The following is a 6537-nucleotide window of genomic DNA, read 5'->3' as shown; positions in this document are numbered from 1 at the left end:
CCACAAATTTAGCAGTTGACAACAATGCAAATGTATTATTTCACAGTTCTGTAGGTCCTAAGTTTGGGCTGATTCAGCTGACTTCTCTGCTCTGAGCTTCATAAAGACAATATCAAAATGCCATCTGCCTAGGCTCTTAGCAAGATACCCCTGCCTGGTGGTTGCAGGATGAGGTCCCCACTTCTTGTTGGTTATCAGACGGGACAGCCCCTAGCTCAGTAGAGGCCTCTCTCCATGTCCTTGCACATAGATGCTTACATCTCAGAGCCTGCTGGTGTTGGAATCCACGCTTGGAACTATTCTGAGTTCTCTAGCTGGAATAGCTAGAGTAAATGCTTTGCCTTTAAGGAATTGTGTGATTAGATTGGGCCCTTGGCAAACGTAGGATAATCTGTTTTAAAGTCTGCAAACCTGACTACATCTGTATATTCATAAATTCCAGGGATTAGAGAGTGAATGTTCATGGGGACAATTATCCTGCCTACCATAGTGTGGAACCCATGTGTGCTCAGCAAAGGAAGAGACGTTCATTGGGAGCTGTATGTCCTGGATGAAAAGACTGAGAAACTGCTCCCCCACCCCCCAAATTAGAGATTTCAGTATGAGGACAAGATGTTTGGAGCTGTGGCAGCTACTTTGTAACAAGCAGATATCGGGAATGAGAATAACAAGTCAATACATCCGGAGCAAGAAGGGAAGGCACCTGCGTTCTTTGTAACATTTTTGAGCTGCAGAAACACTACCAGCCATTGCCTTGTCTGGCCGGCTTGTCATGTGAGGAAAGGTACCTATTTGTTTAAGCAATCAGACCAGTTTTCTGTGACTGGCAACTAAAAGGAATTCTAAATGACAATGATACAGAAGGGGGACAGGGAAATGCTGGGAGGAGAAGGGTGGGTTCCAGGCAAGGGCTCCATCCCTGGCTTGTGTCCACGGACCTAGGTGAGGACAGGCACTCCTGCCTTTGTGTCCAAATGTTGCATTTCCCAAGACCACCCTGGCCTGCCATCTCCCATCCTGTGTGTATACAAACCCTGAGACCCTAACAGACAGACACACAAGCCGCTGGATATCGAGGGGAACACGCTGGTGGAAGAGCATAGCAACACACACGGGCGGGTCGGTAGGCCTTCAACCAGCAGAACAAGGTGGAGTTTGGCCATGTGGTCAGAGGAGAGTCCAAGCCACTGAGCAGTGGGACTCCAGGTAAAAACCATCTCCCACTGATCCCACTCTATAAAACCTTGTATTCATTCTCCAAGCCCACGTGTGATCTAATTCTGCTGGTACACCAAAGCAAGAAAGCCTAGGATACAGAAAGCTGTCTGTCCTTGTGATGAGGAAGGGGGTCTCACTGAGCTAACACAAGCCACCTAATGGCCAACTAAACTGTAAGAGCATGCTGTAACACACACCCACTGGGGCTTCAGGAGCTGTAAACATTCACCCTTAGACCCTGCCATGGGGATCACAGCCCCACAGCCTGCCCTTGTGCATGCTCCCCTAGAGGTTGGAGCAGCAGGGCAGCGAAGAAGAAAGTCACTCCCCATTGCACGCCCTGTGAGGGGACACGAGAACTTCTCCTATTTCAACATGTTACTCCGAGCCTTCATTTCCAGAACTTTATTTTTCAATCCTTAAAAAGTAGTGTTGGTTAAGCTAATTAAATTCACTTATATTTCATTTATAGTCTTATAATTCATCTTAAATGTCTTCATTGGTGGGCTAATTTTGCCTTTACTTTGAAATGGCGCTCTCCATTACACAGTTCAGGGAGGGTCCAGAGGGTCGAAAACTATAGCCCCTTGGCCAAATCCTGCCAACATAAGCAGGGGGAGGTGAGAAAGGTTTTTACGTTTTTAAAGGATTGTTAAAAAATAAAAACAGGCTGGATACGGTGACTCATGCCTGTAATCCCAGCACTTAGGAAGGCCAAGGCGGGTGGATCACTTGAGGTGGAGTTCAAGACCAGTCTGGTCAACGTGGTGAAACCCTGTCCCTACTAAAAATATAAAAAATTAGTTAGATGTGGTGGCATGTGCCTGTAATCCCATCTACTCAGGAGGCTGAGGCAGGAGAATTGCTTGAATTCAAGAGGCAGAGGTTGCAGTGAGCTAAGATCGTGCCACTGCACTCCAGCCTGGGCGACAGAGTGAGACTCCGAATCAAAAAAATTAAAATTAAAATAAATAAAGAATATTTGGCGAAAAAGTGAAAAATATTTATTATCTGGTCCTTTATAGTAAAATCTTGCTGATCCTAGTACTAGTCCCAGAGGACTCACTTCTCATGAAGTTGAGACTAAGGTTTTAGTAAGGAAACAGGTCAGCATTTCATACCTTTGAAAAATTATTATAGATCACCAAGTAAAGTGTTTGGCACAGGTGAAGATGAATTATATCTTCAAATGAAAATCCCTTTTCAGCTCAACATTTATTAAATTTCTAGTATTACAAGACTATGGAAGATATTGTGGTTACATAATAAATAAAACAAGGTCTCAGAGTACCTGAAAATCTTATGGGGAAGCATCTTCTCTAGGAGAAATGGTCTATGTAATATTCCAAGAAAAGATAAGGATCTGTATACAATGGATTGCACACAGAATTTTATATGTATTCACCTTTCTCTAGAGATACTGAGACTGGGATAGACAGCAGGCAGTGGGAAATGTGGGCTTTAACTCAGGAGCAGAAGTGAAATGAATAATCACTTAACAGTTAATGTCTATGTTTTATTAATTATCACGTCAATCTCAACAAATAAATGTTTTATAGTTTTGGTTTCAGGTCATACTCCATCAATACCCCCATATTCTTTTCACTAAACCAAAGTGGTTTTTAAAGGGAAGTGTTAACCAAATTTAGCCTAAAGCTGCCTCCTTACATATGTAAGTTCAGCCTAATGGTTTTTCTGTACATCGGGAATTTTAACAAGTAGAGGAGTATACTGACCATAGTCCACACCTGTGCCAATCACTGAGTTTTGGCCAATCAAATGTAGCCAATTGTTTGAACCGTGTTCAAATAAGGCAAATGCTAACCTGTAACCAATAACAGCTGTTTCTGTATTTCACTTCTGATTTCTGTATGTCATTTCCCCCTTTTTTTGTCTATAAATCTTCTTCCACCACATGGATATGCTGGAGTCTCTGAATCCACTGTGATTCTGGGGCTGCTGATTTGCGAATTGTTCATTGCTTAAACTCCCTTAAATTTAATTTGGCTAACGTTTTTCTTTTAACAGAAGCCAGGGTTGAAGATAAAGATTAGGGAATGATTCGTAAATCTCTTTGTAACTCTGGGGAGGGCAGACAGGAAGAGACTAGAATAAGAGAAAAGAGTCGAACTCAAAATCTGAGGGATTGCCTATGGTTAATTATGGACAGAGGGAGAGAAGCTAGTGGAAAATTCTGAAAGTAAGTGTTCAGAATGTATAAAGAGAATTGAAAGAGAAGCGTAGAAAAAAAGTTTTAAAAGCTTCAGTACCTTAAAGCAGGACAAATACTGAGATGAAGTAATTGAATTTGACCAGTAAGAGATAAGAGGATATTTTACACTGTTGTCCAGTTTGGCAGGCCCCAGTCACTTATGGCTCCTGAAGTTTAATTGAAACTAAAATTTAAACCTTCAAAATTCAGTTCCTTAGCTGTACTAACCACATTTGAAATACTCAAAAGCCACATGTTGCTAGTGTCTACTGTGTTGGACAGCTCAGACCGTAAAATACTTCCATCATTGCAGAAAGCTCTATGGGGATGTGTGATTGAAAGCATCCAGTAGTGCAGATGCAGAATTGCAATGGGAGTATCCTCTTACACCCAAGTAGTTTGCAGTGTCTGGTTGATTTGACCTCTCCAGCTTGCATTTGCCTCCTCATTTTTCTATTAAGCTTTGGTCTCACCCTTTCTTTCCTAGACTCTTGCAATGCTTGCCTATTTGCCTCTTAACTTCTGTTCTTTCATCTTTGTAACCTATTCTCCACACAAATCATTCCTCCACTCAACAACGCCCTATTTTCACTGCCACTTTTCCTGGCCAGCCAGCTATTTTATTGATAGTCCACTGTGGTGCCCTGCAGATAGGGGGCGCTGTATCAACAACACGGAAAGGTGATTGTCGGAAATAGATGTTGGAAATAGATGCTAGGTGCCGCAAAGAAAAATTAGCACCAAGACAAGGGATCTTTCAGTAACACATTTTTTACTTCCTGGACTGCAGGAAGGGTGCTGTCACTAGCCATCTTGCCACGAGAAAGCGATTCCTCTCCCCTACACCTTTCCTTCCCCGCACTCACACAGCTTATAAACCAATGCAGGTAGAATGATTGTAATATATTTATATACCAAGTAACAGGGCAGGAACAACTGCTAATCATCACCCTCTCCTGTGTCTTTCACTTCGGATCTGTTACCAACCTCTGTTTTCTTTCCCTCTGCCACTACCAGGTTCGTTAATATCGTTTCTTCTCACTTCAAAAGTCATCTCCTAGTGTCTCCTCCCACTTACCACAAGCAGCCCTGGTCTTATCCCTTCATTTTTCTAACCTTGCTCCCCGCCAACTCCCAGTCTGTAGGCCTACAGAATTCTGCCTTCTTCCTTCGACACTCTCCCACACGTCTTTCTATTACCCTGCGGTGCCCACCATTCCCCTGGCACAGGCATGCATATTCACCTCCTTTCCTCTGCCATGCAATGTCATCTTTCAGACCCAGGATCCCCTGTCACATCTGTGAACCCTGAATATCTGAGACAGGTCTCAGACAATTTAGGAAGTTTACTTTGCCAAAGTTAAGGAGGCCCACCCGTGACACAGCCTCAGGAGGTCCTGACGACCCACGTCCAAGGTGGCAGGAGCACGGCTTGCTTTTATACATTCTACAGGACACGAGACATCGATATATGTGAGATAAACATTGGTTCAGTCCAGAAAGAGGGGACAAACCTAAGCAAAGGGGGGCCAACTCGAAGTGGGGAGGGGCTCCCAGGTCCTGGGTATTATGAATAGGAGACAAATGGTTGCATTCTTTCCAGTGGCTGATTAGCCTTTCGAAGGAGGCAATCAGATAGGCATTTATCTCGGTGAGCAGAGGGATGACTTCGAATAGAATGGACGGCAGCTTTGCCCAAGCAGTTCCCAGCCTGACTTTCCCCTTTAGCTTAGTGATTTTGTGGCACCAAGTTTTATTTCCCTTTCACACCCCTAATAAGATTCAGGAGGAAGGGGAGAAACCAAACAAAACACACTGCCATGTGTGTACCTATGCGACTGTATTGCATGCTCTGCACATGTACCCCAAAACCTAAAATGCAATAAAAAAAAAAAAAGATTCAGGAGGAAATGTGCACGAAGAATCCAAGGTGCCCGGGGCCATTACTGAATGATGGAAGGGCCCAAACCAGTTTGAACTTATCCATTTGGAGAGAAACAGATAAAAATATAGCTGCACTACCAATTATTACTATATTCCCCAAGAAGACAACTGAATTTTCAGTGCAACAAAGAGCACTTTACAAAGACACTTGGTCGAGAAAGGGTCACTGCCGGGCTCTGGGAGGCGAAGAGGACTGTGGGAGCTCTGTTCGTAGTCCCGCTGGCTCATGGGAAATGTAGTGCAGTTTTCTCCAACATGGCCGCGCCCAGGGGAGACGGTGTGCAGGTATCCGCCGCGGCTTTCTGGTGCTAGAGTGGAGCGGCTGGCTCAGAAGAAGGCACCCGCGTGGTGAGAACCCGGCCTGAGCCGAAGCGGAGGTGTGTGGCACTTCTTGTTGGCTGGTATGGGGGTTCAAATCCCCGCTTCCTCTTGTCAGCTCCTTCCGGTCGTCTCTATCCGCCTTTCCTGCTAGGGCCGAGAACCTGGGGAATGGGGATGGACCCCAGAGGCGCCCTTGGTGCAGTCTGTGGGCAGTAAGGTGTCTGCGTTGTGTGGTTCTGTCAGTGTTTAGGGTGCACGTGTTTGTGTTTGGTTCGGGTACTCACGTGGTGTCTGTGTCAATCTTCTGTTTTCTTTGGGGTTGGAGAGGACGGTTTCCACTTGGGGCGTGTTCCTTTGGCGCTTCTAGGGCTTTTCTGACCCAAAGTCTGTGCTGATGGTCTGATCCCTTGCGCAGCTGAGTCTTTTTGTGCTCTTAGGTGTGCAATCCCTGCGACCCCTGGGCCTCTGGTAGCGTTAGCCTGTTATTTTGATTGATTTCATTGAATATTTATTGTCAGGTGTATGTCAGGCACCAAGTCTGTGTCCTCAAATAGGTGACAGTTTTCTGGCGGAAGCCCAACACCAATCGGCAACTGTAATACAATGTGAGAACTCTATAGAGGTCTGCGGTAGGTGTTAATGAAAACGTTGAGGAAGGGCACCAAACTCAGAATTCTGTAGCAAGAGAGGTTTAGGAGCTAAGGCAGCAAAGTCGATTTTTTTTTTTTTTTTTTTTTGACAAATGTTTATTGAGTGGCTGCTAGGTCCTAATTCCTGTTTAAGTGCTGGGTGCTACAGGGTGAATAATAGAGACAAAATCTCTACTTCATGGAGTGAACTTT

The 6537-nt window shown here is 44.6% G+C and overlaps 1 protein-coding gene across 7 annotated transcripts in view; it reads left to right on the top strand.

The window, feature by feature from the left end:
• The first annotated feature begins 5609 nt into the window (after positions 1-5609).
• Positions 5610-6537, top strand: part of ALKBH8 (alkB homolog 8, tRNA methyltransferase) — a 67607-nt gene continuing 66679 nt past the window's right edge. For 2 of the 7 annotated variants that reach the window (XM_035264430.3, XM_035264434.3), the window contains exon 1: positions 5610-5751. The gene's annotated coding sequence lies outside the window, so the exon portion shown is untranslated. Of the gene's footprint in view, positions 5776-5832; positions 5913-6537 lie in introns of those variants that run through there. The other 5 variants (XM_035264432.3, XM_078339374.1, XM_009006721.5 and 2 more) reach the window with 3 other exon arrangements.

The sequence above is a fragment of the Callithrix jacchus genome, chromosome 10, assembly GCF_049354715.1.
Source record: "Callithrix jacchus isolate 240 chromosome 10, calJac240_pri, whole genome shotgun sequence".
Taxonomy (NCBI): Eukaryota; Metazoa; Chordata; class Mammalia; order Primates; family Cebidae; genus Callithrix; species Callithrix jacchus.
This window is presented reverse-complemented; position numbering and strand designations above follow the sequence as displayed.